Genomic DNA, 16,244 nt, shown 5'->3' with positions numbered 1-16,244 from the left:
TTGCTGTTTTTGCTGGATTTTTTTCTTTTTTCTTTTCCTTTCCTCCTTTCTTTTCTGGACACAATGACAGATGGAGAAATTCACCCCAAAAGAATGAACAGGAGGTAATACTCACCACCATGGATTTAATCAATACAGATATAAGTAAAATATCTGACCTAGAATTTAAAACAATGATTATAAAAATACTAGGTGGGCTTGAAAGAAGCATAGAAGACACTAGAGAATCCCCTTACTGTATGAATGAAAGAACTAAAATCTAATCAGGCTGAAATTAAAAATGCTATTACTGAGATGCAGTCACAAATAGAGGCTTTAACAATGAAGCTAAATGAAGCTGAAGAGACAGTGATATAAAAGATAAAATAATGAAAGAATAAGGAAGCTGAAAAGAGAGAGAAAGACAACTAATGGATCTCAAAGGGAGACTTCAAGAATTCAGCAATTCATAAAGTGAAATAACATCCAGATAATAGGGGTCTCAGAAGATGAAGAGCAGGAGAAAGGGACAGAAAATTTATGTGAACAAATTATAGCTGAGAACTTCCCTAATCTGGGGAAAGAAACAAGCATTCAAGTCCAGGAGGCACAAAGGAACACCCTCCCCCCAACAAAATCAATAAAAATATGTCAACACTTCAACATATTATAGTGAAACTTGCAAAATTCAAAGATAAAAAGAAAATCCTGAAAGCAGTGCAGGACAAGAGGTCTTTAACCTACAAGGGCAGACACATAAGAGTGTCAGTAGACCTGTCCAGAGACCTGGCAGGCCAGAAAGGACTGGCATGATATAGTCAACGTGCTGAATGGGAAAAATATGCAGCCAAGAATCTTTATCCAGGAAGACTGACATTCAGGATAGAAGGAGAGATCAAGAGTTTCCAGGAAAAACAGAAACTAAGAGAATTTGTGATCACTAAATCAGCCCTGCAAGAGATATTAAAGAGGATCCTTTGAGTGAACAGAGAGCCCAAAAGTAACAAAGACCAGAAAGGAACAGAGACAATCTATAGGAACAGCAACTTTACAAAGGTAATACAATGGCACTAACTTCATATCTTTCAGTAAATACCGTAAATGTAAATGGACTAAATGCTCCAATCAAAAGACACAGGGTATCAGACTGGCAAAAAAAAAAAAAAAAAAAAAAAAAAAAAAAAAAAAGACCCTCTTGCTGCTTATAAGAGACTCATTTTAGACCCAAAGACTCCTCCAGATTGAAAGTGATGACGGGGTGAAAAACCATTTATCATGCTAATGGACATCAAAAGAAAGCTAGAGTAGCAATCCTTATATCAGACAAATTAGACTTTAAACCAAAGAATGTAAAGGACATTATATAATAATAAAAGTGTCTATCCAACAAGAAGATGTAGCAATTATAAATATTTATGCCCCTAACTTGAAAGTAGCCAATTATATAAGCCAACTAATAACAAAATTAAAGAAACACATTGATAATAATACAATAATAGGGGACTTTAACACCTCACTTGCTGTAATGGACAGATTATCTAAGCAGAAGATCAACAGTGAAACAAGGGCTTTGAATGACACAATGGACCAGATGGATTTCACAGATATATTCAGAGCATTTGATCTGAAAGCAACAGAATACACATTCTTCTCAAGTGCACATGGAACATTCTTCGGAATAGCTCACATACTTGGTCACAAATCAGGTCTCAATCAGTACCAAAAGACTGAGATTTTCCATGCATATTTTCAGGCCACAATGCTTTAAAACTTGAAGTTAACTACAAGAAAAAATTTGGAAGGACCACAAATACATGGAGACTAAAGAGCATCCCCCTAAAGGATGAATGGGTCAACCAGTAAATTAAAGAATTTGAAAAATACATGGAAGCAAGTGAAAATGAAAACACAGCAGTTCAGAACCTTTAGGATGTAGCAAAAGTGGTCCTAAGGGAAATATATAGCAATACAGGCCTTTCTCAAGAAACAAGAAAAGCCTCAAATACACAACCTAACCTTACACCTAATGGAGCTGGAAAAAGAACAGCAAAGAAAGCTTAAATCCAGCAGGAGAAGAGAAATAACAAAGATTAGAGCAGAAGTCAATGATATAGAAATGTTTTAAAAGGTAGAACAGATCAACAAAACTGGGAGATGTTTCCTTGAAAGAATTAATAAGATCAATAAATTCCTAATCAGACTTACCAAAAAGAAAAGAGAAAGGAATAATAAATAAGATCATAAATGAAAGAGGAGAGATCACAACCAACATCAAAGAAATATAAGAGAATATTATAAGAAATTATATGCCAACAAATTAGGCAATCTGGAAGAAATGGATGCATTCCTAGAAACATAAAGTACCAAAACTGAAACAGGAAGAAATAGAAAACCTGAACAGATCCAAAACCAGCAAATAAATTGAATCAGTAATCAAATATCTCCCAACAGGGGTGCCTGGGTGGCTCAGTCAGTTAAGCATCTGCCTTCAGCTCAGGTCATGATCTCAGGGTCCTGGGATGAAGCCCCACATAGGGCTCCCTGCTCTGCAGGGAATCTGCCTCTTCCTCTCTCTCTGTGTTCTCTCTCACTCTCAGTATCTCTTAAGTAAAGAAATTAAATCTTTACAAAAAATTGTTTTTAAATCTCCCAACAAACAAGAGTCTAGGGCTGGATGGTTTCCCAGCAGAATTCTACCAAACATTTAAATAAGAATTAATGCCTATTCTTCTGAAGTTGTTTCAAAAACCAGAAATGGAAGGAAAATTTCCAAACTCATTCTATGAAGCCAACCTTACCTTGATCTCAAAACCAAAGGTCCCATCAGAAAGGAGAATTACAGACCAATATCCCTAATGAACATGAATGCAAAAATTCTCACCAACAGACTAGCCAGTAGGGTTTAACCTATTGGCTATTTAGATTATTCGCCACAACCAAGTAAAATTTATTCTTGGGATGTAAGCGTGGTTCAACATCTGCAAATCAATCAATGTGATGCACCACATTACCAAAAGGACAAGAACCCTATGATCTTCTCAATAGATGCAGAAAAAGCATTTGACAAAGTACAACATCTTTTCTTGATTAAAACTCTTCACAGTGTAGGAATAGAGGGAACATGTCTCAATATCATAAAAGCCTTATATGAAAAACTCACAGTGAATATTATCTTCAATGGGGAAAAACTGAGATCCTTTCCCCTAAGTTCAAGAACACAACAGGATGCCCGCTATCACCACCAATGTTCAACATAGTACTAGAAGTCCTAGCCTCAGCATTCAGACAACAAAAAGAAATGAAAGACATCCAAATTGGCAAAGAAGTCAAACTTTCACTCTTCACAGAACACAAAAACCCCAACAGAAAATTGCTAGAACTGATATAGGAATTCAGCAAAGAGGGAGGATATAAAATCAATGCACAGAAATCCATTGCAATTCTATATATACTAACAATGAGGCAGAAGCAAGAGAAATCAAGGAATTGATCCCATTTACAATTGCAACAAAAACCATAAGATACCTAGGAAAAAACCTAACCAAAGAGATAAAGGATCTGTACTCAGAAAACTAGAAAACACTCATGGAAGAAATTGAGGAAGACACAGAGAAATGGAAAAACATTCTATGCTCATGGATTGGAAGAACAAAATGTCCATACTACCCTAAGCAGTCTACACATTCAAAGCAATCCCTATCAAAAGACTATCAACATTTTTTTACAGAACTGGAACAAACAATTCTAAAGTTTTCATGGAACCAGAAAAGACCTCGAATAGCCAAAGGAATGTTGAAAAAGAAAATCAAAGCTGAAGGCATTACAATTCTAGACTTCAAGCATAATGCAAAGCTGTAATCATCAAGACGTTATGGTACTGGCACAAAAACAGACACATAGATCAACAGAACAGAATAAAGAACCCTCAACTCTATGGTCAACTAATCTTTGACAAAGCAGGAAAAAATACCCAATGGTAAAAAGTCTCTCTCAATGGTGTTGGGAAAATTGGACAGCCACATGCAGAAGAATGAAACTGGACTGCTTTCTTACCACCCTACACGAAAATAGACTCAAATGGATGAAAGACCTAAATAAATATGAGACAAGAATCTATCAAAATCCTAGAGGAAAAAACTGACAGCAAACTCTGTGACCTCAGCCACAGCAACGTCTTGCTAGACATGTCTCCAAAGCAAGAGAAACAAAAGCAAAAATGAACTATTGGGACTTCACTGAGATTAAAAACAACAACAAAACTTTTGCACAGTAAAGGAAACAGTCAACAAAACTAAAAGGCAACCTGTGAATGGGAGAAGATATTTGCAAATGTCTTATCATATAAAGGACTGCTATCCAAAATCGATAAAGAACTTATCTCACTCAACACCCCAAAAAAACAAAAACCCTGGTCAAGAAATGGCAGAAGACATAAATAGACATTTCTCCAGAGTAGACATACAAATGGCCAACAGACACATGAATAAATGCTGAACATCACTCGGCATCAGGGAAATACAAATCAAATCACAATAAGATACCACTTCACACCAGTAAAAAGTGCTAAAATTAACAACTCAGGAAACAACAGATGTTGGTGAGGATGTGGAGAAAGAGGAACCTCTTATATTGTTGGTGGGAATACAAACTGGTGAGGCCACTCTGGAAAATGGTATGGAGGTTCCTCAAAAAGTTAAAAATAGAGCTACCCTATGACTCAGCAATTGCACTACTAGGTATTTATCTAGAGGATACAAACATAGTTATCCAAAGGGACACATGCACCCCAATGTTTATAGCATTAGTGTCCACAATTGCCAAACTGTGGAAAGAGCCCAGATATCTAGCAACAGAATAATGGATAAAGAAGATGTGGTATATACATACAATGTAATATTACTTAGCCATCAAGAAAGAATGAAATCTTGCCATTCACAATGATGTGAATGGAACTAGAGGTATTATGCTAAGTGAAGTAAGTCTGTCAGAAAAAGATAAATACCATATGATTTCACTCATTGATGGAATTTAAGAAACAAAACAGATGAACATAGGGGAAGTGAAGGAAAAATAAGAGGAAAACAGTGAGGAAGACAAATCATAAGAGACTCTTAACTACAGGGAACAAACAGGGTTGCTTGAGGGGAGATGGGTGGGGGATTGAGTAACTGGGTGATGGACACTTGAAGTAATGAGCATTGGGTGTTATATAGAACAGATGAATCACTGAATTCTACCTCTGAAATTAATAATATAGTGTATGTTAATTAAATTAAATTTTAATTTTAATTTTTTTAATTAAAAAAGATGTGGTGTGTATATACTACAGAATATTATTCAGCCATAAAAAAGATTGAAATCTTGCCATTTGTAACATGAGTGGACCTACAGGATATAATACTAAGTGAAAAAAGAGTCAGAGAAAGGCAAATACCATATGATTTCACTCATGTGGAACTTAAGAAACAAATGAAGATAGTAATAAACATTTGGAAAAAAGGAATAAACAAGAAAACAGACTCTTAAATACAGAGAACAAACTGATGGTTGCCAGAGGTAGCTGGAAAGATAGATGAAATAGATAAGGGGAATTAAAAGAATGCTTATCTTATGGGCAGTGAAAAATGTATAGAATTGTTGGATCATTATATTGTACATCTGAAACTAATTTAATACTGTATGTTAATTATACTTGAATAAAAAATAAATGAATTAATTAATCTAAAGTCTATTCTTAACAGTGGTTGGTGTGTAAGAGGATCACGATAAATCCTCTCTGTTTCATGAAGAGAACATCAGTGGAAGCCAGCCCCAAATCTCCCCTTGGCCAGGACTTCTCCAGGAGCAGCTAAACAAATGCCAATCATGCCTTTCTTCTTCTCTGGTAACCAGGTGGGCCTCTAGGGCAACTTCAGCCCATTAGATGCTTTTCCTAGGGCTATGCCTCTTTCAGATTAGGTTGGCTAAATTGAGTTGAGGGTAGACACCTAGGGAGGCAAATGCTGCTGCCCTAGGCATCCCACTAGAAAAGAGCGTGCATGTACAAACACACACACACACATGCACACACACAACAAAACCATTGCAGCTATGGAAATGACGACACAAATCCTGTATGACTCTAATGACCTAATTTTTAGATATGCATACCATGTGATCATTCCAACAGTGGTGTGGTTTCCTTCAAACAATTCCTTTGGGAGACTAAACATTTATTCCAGCAAGATGGATGCTTATGCTCAGAAAATGATCATCCTCAGCTCTGTAACCCTCAAATTTAAATTTCTGTGACTTGTGGAAGATCAGGAGTTCTTTACCTGGGAAAATACAGATTCCCATGCAGACTATTCTCTGTGTTGTACATTTTGTCAGGTCCTCAACACACAAAAAATGGTTAAGAATTATTGTTTTAGGGAGTGAATTTTGATTTTTAAAAAACATGTAAAATTATTTTTGAGTCAATCATGATTAAGCTAGATAATATGTAAGGCTCGAAACAAAATGCAACTACAAATTAATGAGATAATTTTGTGTGGTTTATAAACTGGTTCTGAAGGAAATTAATCCCATTAAAGGAGTCTCATATGTTTTGAATTATTTCTCTTTGAAATAAATGTCAAGCCCCATCAAGATTATTAATTTTGAAAGAAAAAAGATGCATTTCAACAGGCAAGTTCTGTTGTTTGTTAAAAATAACCTTATTACCGCCTATTCTCAAGCCACAGACCAGATTCAGAATAATATTTTCCTCCTCAAGTAATCATAGTCAGCATCCCTTACATTTGTATAGTATTTTACAGTTTATATAGCATCTTGCAATTTAAAGGCTTTCTACAGCTTATAAAGAACTGATTCATCTATATTTTTGTTAGATTCTCACAATAGCCCCATGAGGCTATCCTTTACAGGTGATTTCTGAGTGTCTGAGCTTTGGGCTTCAACTTGAATGGTACTCTTCCTTCTACAAATCTCCTTGGACTTCAAAGTCTTTGAGTGTAAATATGTGGGGAAAATAATGCAATTATTGATTCTGTCTGATGTACACACCCTCTTCAAAACCCTATCATTCTTTGAGAACTTGCTTTCTACCTTTTTTGGATATTGATATAGTCACACACATGTACATATGCACACACACACACATATGTGTTGGTCCACTGGTCTATATTTTCAGGAATCTTTTCTTCTCTTGTTTCACAGTCCATACTCCGCCCCCACCCCCCGCCTTTCACCTTTATCAAGAAATAACCTGCAACAGAGAGAGGGGAAGAAGAAACACCATAGAGCTCTTTCAGGAAGCCCACACCATCTGTAAATAAATGTTCCCCAAGGAACACCACCTCTCTCATTTTCATCCACCTCCATATCCATATATATATCTATTTTGATAAGAATGTCCACCTTTCAACTAACTCCTTCAGGCAGCTCACAATAGAAAGTAAAAGCCATCCCAGTGAATCAGGTCAAATTCAGTGACTGCCTAACAAACCCTGGTTGTTCTAGATCCAATTCTTTGGGAAAGGAGATTGCCTCTGCTGGATAACTCTTGGGATGACACAGGTTTGGATTCTTGGATCCATTGTAGAGCTCATGGATGGTAATAGAGAGTTGGAAGACTTGGTCCAAAGGAGCCCTGTAGATGGCTCAACCAAGCCTGACCTATCAATACTCTAAAGACTCTCTCTGGGTGCCTCAATGGCTCAGTCAGTTAAGCATCTGACTTTGGCTGAGGTCATGATCTCAGAGTCCTAGAATGGAGCCCCACATCAGCCTCCCTGCTCAGCGGGGAGTTTGCTTCTCCCTCTCCCTCTCCCTCTGCCCCCCTGCCCCCTCCAGTCATGCTCCCTCTGTCTCTCTTTCTCTCAAATAAATAAATAAATAAATAAATAATAAAATCTTTGAAAATAATACTCTAAAGATTCTCAAACCAGGCCTGAAACCTGAGTGGCTTGGTGAGTAGACTGGAATGACATTTGGGCTGCTCATTTGCCTTTGGAGTTCCACTGAGCTAACACAATATAACTCCTAAAGACACTTTTGAGCTGAATATTTAATACTAAAGCAGTGAATTTCTCAATATTATATTAGTAGGAAGAGGTCAATAGATTATTTCTTCTTAAAGGCTATTCCTTTATTCTGGCTCCAAAGGTATTATTCTGGAGTAAAACATTTTTTCACATCTCTTATTGTTACAGTCTCTTAATTGGGCTTTCTGGCTTCAATCTCTTGCTTATTTCTTTAAGGTACACTTCTTTTAAGATCTCTGATCATCAAAATCTTTCAGTGGATCTCCAGTTAGAGAGTGGAGACCAAACTCCCTATCTTGGTGGGTAAGCCCCCCTAGAGTCTGGCCTCAATTTATCAGAGAGGCATTTCTAATGGTTAAGTATTTGGGCTTTCAGGTTAGACAAACATGGTTTCAGTGCCACTTTACCACTTGTTAGCTGTGTAACCTTGGGCAAATTACCAAACTTCTCTAAACTTCAGTTCCCTTATTGTAATGATTGTAGTTGTAATATCTCATATGGTTGTTTTGTGGATTAAATGAGATAATGCATGGAAAGTGCTATGTACAGGTATCTCATACATATAAGAAAGATTCTAACACATTTTATTTATCATTATTATTGTTTTCCAATCCTATCTCCTCCTTTTCAGTTGCAGCTAAGCTGATATAAAATTCACTGTCCTTGTTTTTGCATTCTTGCTCTACACATATATTCCCTTTATCATTTTTAGCTATCTTCAGCTTCTAAAAAATTACTTTTCTTATCTTCATTACCCATCCAAATTATGTACATCGTTCAATACCCAGCTGAAATATCACTGACTACATTAAGTACTTTTTTTCCACCTGAGTAGTCTCCTATGATTGTTGTCTGTCATCTAAACTCTTACAATATACTTATTGGTTCTACTACTTACATAGATTTTTTGCAAGTTCACACAGTTTTATTAAAATGTATACATTTATTTCATATCTTTGTTCTATTCATAATATTGAACTCTTGTTGAGTATTTTTATATTGAATTGTTTTCTTCAGCACTTTTTCTATCAAAATCTATGTTTTAGGCTATTCTGAATCACATATTTTCCCCAACATTTTATCTTGAAAAATTTAAGATACACGGAAAGTTGAAGTATAAAACAAATATCCTTATACCCACTACCTATATTCCCCAAATTAACATATTACACTTGCTTTGTGCCTGTCTATTCATCCCTCTATGCATCCAATAGTCCATCTTACATTTTTAATGCATTTCATACTAGTTGCAGCCATCAGAACTCTTCACAAATCATGACACAGATTAGCTCCATCTGCTAAGGATTGTGAGGATGATCTACTTTATCTCTTGGCTTACAGATGAAAAAACTAAAGCCCTAAGATATTGGGCAATTAATTTAACATTGGTTAGTTAATCTCCAAGTATATATTGATTACCTATATGTGGGTCCTGGAGATATAATAATGAACAAAACAGATAAAGTCTTTGCCATCATGAGGCTTACAGGATCCTGAGATCTCCAGACCCTTACTACTGGTGATATCTGAACACTTTCATGTATAATAATAATCGCTTTTTTTCTACATGAATAAATGACAGTAGTTTAGAATTATTTTTCTTGAACATATAAGAGAAATCTCACAAATTCCTCCAGGGGAGACGAAATATTATGAGAGTTGAAATTGTAGCCTCTGTGGAAGAAAAGATTCTCAGAAACATGGAGATGTGAGCCTGAGCCCAAGAGTTAAAGCTGTGAACCAGAAACAGCAGTCTCCTGGGAGCTAGAGCAGGGACACCCAGATGAGGCTACAAGAAGCATATGAATTCAGGCAAAAGGAACCCTAGACTTGCAGAAAGCTCAATATAAGGTGGGACCAAGAATTACAGATACAAGGATTTCATTAAGAGTGGCCTCCCTAAGCTGGACTTTGTGCCTATTTTTATTTTTATTTTCTTAAGATTATTTATTTATTTATTCATGAAAGATACAGAGAGAGGCAGAGACACAGGCAGAGGGAGAAGCAGGCTCCATGCAGGGAGCCTGATGTGGGACTCATCCAGGGACTCCAGGATCATGCCCTGGGCGAAGACAGATGCGCAACCGCTGAGCCACGCAGGCTTCCCCTGTGCCTATTTTTAGAGTTGTAATTTCCTAGTAGACTGAGTATGTGTGAGTGAAACATGACTTTTCCTTAGGAAATTTCTAGAATTTCTCTCCTATTGAACAATTTAAGGATTTCACAAGATCTCCTCCAAGTTTGTACTGTTGGGATCTGTTTTTCTGTTTTAAGGTAAAGAAATGGGTCCATGGCTCAATTCAAGGGAATAGGTTAGAGATTTATCAAGGCTTTCAATCTGATCTTTAGAATTCCGAAGCCAGATTTTGGCCCCTAGGCTAAGTTCATCAATTGACGGCACATTTCCCTAAGACTGCCCTTTCAAAAAACATTGTTATAAATGGAGAGAGAGACTAGCTTTCTTCTTTCTTTTTTAAAACATTCTTTTTAATATTTTTTTGGTTGAGGTATAATTGACATATAACATTATATTAGTTTCAGATGGACAACATAATGATTTGGTATTTATATATATATATATTGCAAAATGATCACCATCTTAAGTCTAGTTAACATGCATCACCACACAGATACAAGGTTTTTTTTAACTGGTGATGAGAACTTTTAGGATCTACTTTCTTAGCAACTTTCAAATATGCAATATGGTATTATTAACTGTAGGTACCAAGCTGTACATTACGTCCCAATGACTTATTTATTTTATAACTGAAGTTTTTCTTTTTACACATCATCTATCTTCCCTAACCCCTGACTCCACCTCCACCTCTGGCAACCACAAATCTGTTCTCTGTATCTATGAGCTTAGTTTTTTGTTTTTGTTTTTTAGATTCTACATATAAGTGAATACAGTATTTGTTTTTCTGTCTTGTTTTGTTCAGCATAATGCCTCAAACTCCATCCATGTTGTCACAAATGGCAAGATTTCATTCTCTTTTTATAGCTGAATAATATTCCATCATGTATATATACCACATTTTTAAATCCATTTATCCAACTATGGATACTTAGGTTATTTCCATATCTTGGCTATTTTAAATAATGCTGCAGTGAACATAGGGATGCATATATCTGTCAAGTTAAGGTTTTCATTTTCTTCAAATAAATATTCAGAAGTGGAACTGCAGGATATTATGGTAGTTCTATTGTTAAGTTTTTGAAGCACCTCCATGCTGTTTGCCCTGTACACAAGGGTTCCCTTTTCTCCACATCCTTACCAACAATTATTATTTCTTGCCTTTCTGATAACAGCCATTCTAACCTGTCTGAGGTAATATCTTATTGTGCTTTTGATTTGCAGTTCCCTGATGATTGCTGGTGTATCTGTTGCCTATCTGTATGCCTGTTTTGAAAAAATAAAAAAGTTTATTCAGATCTTCTGCCCATTTTTTAATCAGACTGTTACACTATTGAGTTATATGAATATTTTGGCTATTAATCCCTTATCAGTTATATGAGTTGCAAATATTTTCTTCCATTCAGTAGGTTGCCTTTCATTTTGTTGATGATTTTCTCTTGCTGTGAAGAAGCTTTTTAGTTTGATATGATCCCAATTGTTTAATTTTTGCCTTTTTAAAAAAAGATTTATTTATTTATTTATTTATTTATTTATTTATTCATGAGAAACACACAGAGAGAGGCAGATATATAGGCAAAGGAAGAAGCAGACTCTCCGCAGGAAGCCTGATAGGGGACTCAACCTGGGACCCCGGGATCATGCCCTGAGCTGAAGGCAGATGCTCAACCACTGAGCCACCCAGGTGTCCTTGTTGCTTTTGCTTTTGTTTTTGGTGTCAAACCCAAAAAATTATCACCAAAGTCAATGTTAAGGAGTTTACTGTCTATGTTTTCTTCCAGGAGTTTTATAGTTTCAAGTCTTATTATATTCAAGTCTTTAATCCAACTTGAGTTAATTTTTGCATATGGTGTAAGATAGTGATCCAGTTCCTTTTCTTTCTTCTTTCTTCCTTCCTTTCTTTCTTTCTTTCTTTCTTTCTTTCTTTCTTTCTTTCTTTCTTTCTTCTTTCTTTCTTTCTTTCTTCTTCCTTTTTTTTTTTGATGTGGCTGTCCAATTTTTTCAACACTGTTTATTGAAGAGATGTTCTTTCCTCATTATATATTCTTGGCTCCTTTGTTATAAATTAATTGACTGTATATGTGTCCATTTATTTCTGGGCTTTGTATTCTGTTTCACTGATCTGTATGTGTTTTATGACAATACCATATTGTTTTGCTTACTATAACTTCATAATATAGTTTAAAATCAGAGAGTGTGATACTTACAGCTTTGTTCTTCTTTCTCAAGATTACCTTGGCTATTTAGGGTCTTTTGTGGTTCCACACAAAATTTTAGAATTTTTCTCTTTTATTTATCTTACATTTGGTAAATAGACTATTTGTAGGTGGCCCTAAAAAATTACAGATGTCATCAACAGGGAGGATTGTGAGTAGTTTGGATTATTGTTCCCAATTATTCACTCTTCTCCTTTCTTGTAAGCTGATGACATGTCCCCATGCATTGCTGAGGTGATTTGTCTCCCTATCCCACTGACATGGGATTTGGTTATGAGACCTGTTTTGGCCAATAGCATTGGAAATCAACAGAATTTACTCCATGAAAGCCAAATGATTTGGTTTTCGCACTTCCACAAAAATTGGTCAGACTGAGTCTCAGAATGGAAAGACCAGTGGAACAGAACTACCACTAGTTTGCAACTGCCAGCATATACTGTAAGGTGATAAAAGCATGTTTATGTTATTAACAATTGTTGTTATGGAGTTGTTTGTTTCTACAGCAAAGCTGACTGATATATATTACAAAAGCCTATTGAGACTAGCCCTTCCCCAAAGTTTTGCCTAGAGTAGATGAGATACTTCAAAACGTTAGGTTTTTCTTTCTTTTTTTTTTTTTTTTTTTTTTTTTTTAACTCTTGCAATATTGCAGGAAGGTGATTTGGAAATTAAAGGATACTAATTCAAGTGAATGAGAATAGTATAGAAAGAGACAGCAGGTCTGTACTGGGAATAGGTAAAAATGTTTCCTTGACTTTAAAATCTTTAGTTTGTTACATTATCCTTAAGCTCCCTAGAAAATCCTTTTTAAACTTTGGAGTTTGATTTCTCCCAGAATAGCCATGGCCTGTGAAATGACTAATAGTTTTATTGAAAAATTAAGTTGCTTTAAATATTTAATAAAATACTTTCAAGCACTATACTTGAAAATAAACCTTTTTTCCCAAGCAACTGTCTAGTGACATAGAAATCAGCAGACTTTGTTGATTTTTATCTGAAAATATGGTTAGATTCTCTTCCTATGGGATGGTAATATAGGCCAGCAATGCCTTTTCCAAGATCTACTGAACCCTGTGAGGACCATCTGGAATCTAATAGGAATTTTTAAATCTTGAGCATTCTAAAAACTCCTGAAATTCTAACTTCTTATTAACTGGGCACCATTTTAGACCATTTGACACTGTTTTCAAAAGCAAATGTCACCCTTATTTAAGTCCCTGTCTTTGTATCCTTGTACTGTTCTGGTTGCTCTCAGACCCACTTTTTCATCCATTTTGAAAAAACAAGACAGATAAAGCCCAAAGTGTCACTTTCATCAAAGCACGTATCTGACTCCTATGCCATTACCTAGAGCATGAAGGCCAAACCATAACTTATCAAGGCCCTCTGCAAATAAAACCCAATATTAGGTCTTAGCTTCCTACAACACAAACTCTCTACTCAAGATTAATGATCTACTCACTATTCCCCAAATATAACTTGTGCTTTTCCTGCTTCTTCACCCCTACTCATGAAGCTAAAGATATGTGCTCTCCCTCTCTCTCTCTCTTTCTCTCTCTCTCTCTCAACTGCTTGTCCAAATATTCCTCATTCTTTAAACCCTTGGTAACATTTCACTCATGAAGCTATCCATGACAACACAATCACCAGGAACTTGGTTTTCATTACTATCACAAGGAACATGAGATGATACAGGTTTTTCAGAACCTAATATTGCCTGACTTTGTGAAGTCAAAGGACAAGAATTTATTACAACTTCTTAGGAGATAAATAGCTTGACCATAAGGCAAAAAGATAAACACCACATTCAAGCGTATTCTATAAGGCCAGATTCTGCTGTGGGCATTTTTGTTGGAATTTAGGGACAAATACAAACACCAAAATCACCTTTTTATAGTAATGGCTACTGCTCAAGCAATCTTTTCAGAACCTGGAGATCTTTTAGAGATTGTGGGCTCTTAGGATAATAGAGAGTAATTCCTGTTTTGTTTTGTTTTGTTTTGTTTCAAGTTTTTATTTAACTTCTAGTTAGTTGGGATGCCTGGGTGGCTCAGTGGTTAATAAGCATCTGCCTTCAGCTCAGGGCATGATCCTGGAGTCCCAGGATTGAGTCCCACATCTGGCTCCCTGCATGGAGCCTGCTTCTCCCTCTGCCTATGTCTCTGACTCTCTCTCTCTCTCTGTGTCTCACTTGAATAAATAAATAAAATCTTAAATAAATAAATAAATAAATAAATAAATAAATAAATAAATAAATTCTAGTTAGTTAATATAGTGTATTATTGCTTTCAGGAGTAAAGTTTAGTAATTCAACACTTATATATAACACCCAGTGCTCATCACAACATGGTGTCCTTAATACTCATCACCAATTTAGCCCATCCCCCCACCTGCCCTCTAGCAACCCTCTGTTTGTTCTCTATAGTTAAGTCTCTTTCAGGGTACCTAAGTGTTTCAGCTGGTTAAACATCCAGCTTTTGGTTTCGGCTCAGGTTGTGATCTCAGGATTGAGAGATTGAGCCCTGTGTCAGGCTCACACTCTGTGAGGAGTCTGCTGGAAATTCTCCTTCCCCCTCTCCCTCTCCCTCCCCCTTTCCATCTCCCTTCCTCCTGTGCCCCCACCCTGCTCACCTGTGCTCTCTCTCTTTCTCAAATAAAATAAATATTTTTAAAAAAGAGTCTTTTTCATGGTTTGCCCCCTCTTTTTTTTCCTTCCACTCTGTTCACCCCTTTTTTTCTTAAATTCCACATGAGTGAAATCATATGGTATTTGTCTTTCTCTGACTTGTTTCACTTAGCATAATGCACTCTAGCTCCATCCACATCATTGCAAATGGCAAGATTGTATTCTTTTTGATGACTGAGAAATATTCCATTATATATTCCATTATATATATATATATATATATAATACATATAATATATGTTATCTATATATAATGTGGGATATATATATATATATATATATCCCACATCATCTTTATCCATTCATCAGTGAATGGACATTTGGGCTCTTTCCATAATTTGGCTATTGTCGATAATGCTGTTATAAACATCAGGGTTCATGTGTCCCTTTGAATCAGTATTTTTGTATCCTTTGAGCAAATACCCAGTAGTGCAATTGCTGGATTGTAGAGTATTTCTATTTTTAACTTCTTGAGGAACCTCTATGTTTTCCAGAGTGGCTGCACCACTTTGAATTCCCACCAACAGTGTAAGAGGGTTCCCATTTCTTTACATTCTTGCCAACATCTATTGTTTTCTGTGTTGTTAATTTTAGCCAGGTATGTGGTGGTATCATTGTAGTTTTGATTTGTAGTTCCCTCATGATGAGTAATGTTGAACATCTTTTCATATGTCTGTTAGCTATCTATATATCTTCTTTGGAAAAATGTCTATTTATATATTTTGCCCATTTCTTTTTTTTTTTCTTCTGCTCATTTCTTTTGTTTTTCTTCTGCCCATTTCTTAATAGGATTATTTGTTTCTTGGGTGTTGAGCTTGATAAGTTCTTTATATACTTTGGATACTAACCTTTTATCAGATTGTCATTTGCAAATATCTTCTATTCCATAGGTTGCCTTTTAGTCTTGCTAATTGTTTCTTTCATGGTGCAGAAGCTTTTATCTTGATGAAGTCCCAATAGTTCATTTTTGCTTTTGTTTCCCTTACCTCCAGGGATGTGCCTAGTAAGAAGTTGCTACAGCCAATATTAAAGGGATTACTGCCTGTGTTCTTCTCTAGGATTTTGCTGATTTCATATCTCGCATTTAGGTCTCTCATCCATTTTGAATTTATTTTTGCGTATGGTGTAAGAAAGTGATCGAGTTTCATTCTTCTGTGTGTGGTTATCCAGTTTTCCCAACACCATTTGTTGCAGACTGTCTT

This window comes from Canis lupus, chromosome 20 (assembly GCF_011100685.1).
Source record: "Canis lupus familiaris isolate Mischka breed German Shepherd chromosome 20, alternate assembly UU_Cfam_GSD_1.0, whole genome shotgun sequence".
Classification (NCBI taxonomy): domain Eukaryota; kingdom Metazoa; phylum Chordata; class Mammalia; order Carnivora; family Canidae; genus Canis; species Canis lupus.
This window is presented reverse-complemented; position numbering follows the sequence as displayed.